This window comes from Uranotaenia lowii, unplaced genomic scaffold, assembly GCF_029784155.1.
Source record: "Uranotaenia lowii strain MFRU-FL unplaced genomic scaffold, ASM2978415v1 HiC_scaffold_946, whole genome shotgun sequence".
NCBI lineage: Eukaryota > Metazoa > Arthropoda > Insecta > Diptera > Culicidae > Uranotaenia > Uranotaenia lowii.
The window spans coordinates 19118-20688 of record NW_026598918.1 but is presented as its reverse complement, the minus strand read 5'-3'; the positions used below and the strand labels follow the sequence as shown (position 1 = coordinate 20688).

At 41.8% G+C, this 1571-nt stretch overlaps 1 long non-coding RNA gene across 1 annotated transcript; it reads left to right on the top strand.

Annotated features, from left to right (window-relative positions):
- The first annotated feature begins 99 nt into the window (after positions 1-99).
- Positions 100-930, top strand: LOC129760985 (uncharacterized). The gene is made up of 3 exons (XR_008740418.1): positions 100-198; positions 258-321; positions 408-930. It is a non-coding gene; the product is annotated as an uncharacterized LOC129760985 (long non-coding RNA).
- Positions 931-1571: the final 641 nt, after the last annotated feature.

Sequence of the window (1571 nt, the reverse complement as noted above, 5' to 3'; positions counted from 1 at the left end):
GTCGTCATTAAATGACGAAACCAAAGAAAAAGGAAGTAAAACGGATCCAACGATGATCCTCGCGTCGGGTTAGAAGAATGGGTAAAGGAGCCCCAGTCAAGAAGGTCTCGTCCATTTCAAGCTTGACCACGAAGCGAGTGACAAGGTAGTGCTACAGTTATTTTTTTAAAAACGTGCTTTGGAAGTGCTCAACCTCTCGTGAGTTAAAAGATCAGGGAAATAGTACTCAATAAACTAAATAGCTTGTTTTTATTTAGGCTATTTAACGACAGCTAGGTCAATCTTGTTATGAAATAAACAAGATAGTGAAAGGCAAAACAGGTAAATGAATAACCTCATGCAAAAGATTCAACCAATATTGGGTGGGTTCTAATTACGTTCTGTTTGGTTAAACCGAAAAATCGAAGGTTTCCCTTCGAAAAGGGAATTCCTCTCGGGTGGCAAAAACGAAACTGCAACACCCCTAGTTTCGGAACACCAACGGCTGTTTCCTGGCCGTGCAACATAAACCACCGCGAGCCGCCGAAGAAAGTCGACGATAAGTCACGTGTCGTCGCGGCTAAACCCTCCGTGTCCAGGTGATGTGTCCAGGAAGTGGTGAATAGCATACTCACCTACTTACCCACTCCAATCGTCAAGCCGGGACAACCACCACGATTAAGGCAAGTGGAGCGGGTTCAAGAAAGTTTGCCTACCTGTGAACGGTGCCCTGCGTCGTTGCCCAGCGTCGGTGCCAAGCATAGGTGCCGAGCATAGATGCCCAGCGTCGGTACCAGCATCTCGACAATAGCACGTGTAGAACCACCGAAAGAAACGGATAAGCATGCGCATGCCAACGAAGGTTAGATAGCTGTAAGAAAAACTGTACTACTAACAACTTCCCCCACAAAAATCTGATTAAAGGCCAACAAAATTGTAAAATTAACAGAATCCTCGTGTAGTGGTTATTTTGAGTGCCGTGACTTTCTTGCAGTTTGGATTTCGGAATCGTATTTAGCATAGGCTCTGGCAAGGAAAACCTACAAAGGACACCTTGCCACCCTGGTTGTTGTTGTATTTTGCTTTTTTTTGGATTGACGTTGATTCGGGTTGCCTCAGTTTTCGACTCGAACACATTCTTTAAGTCAAGACTCGCCCTGAGGTCTCTTAGCTGGGTACGGGTTTTTCTACAGGGACAAATTGCGACACCACGGTGCTTTCGAGTACCTGGCGCGTGCATGAAGTGGTGGTTCGCTTAAGGGATTGCCTCCTACTACCTTCCCCCCCGTTACAAAAGATTTCATAGAAAACTGCATCAAAAAGTTATCATCTGGAAATTTAATATTTTAAAATTTTAAACTTCACACCTTTAATAAACTTTTTTTTTTTATTTTATTTGAGACTTTTTAAACACTTAGTGTTCATTCGAGTCTATACTTATAAAATACTTAAAAATTAATTGCATGAAGCCTTAAAACTAACACAATATTTAGATTTTTATAATTTTTTGATAAGACCACTTGATTTTATGAATTTTATTAGTTTTTGTTCTGCTTCTTGGGTGTACGCCAAAATATCGCCTATCGTTGTTC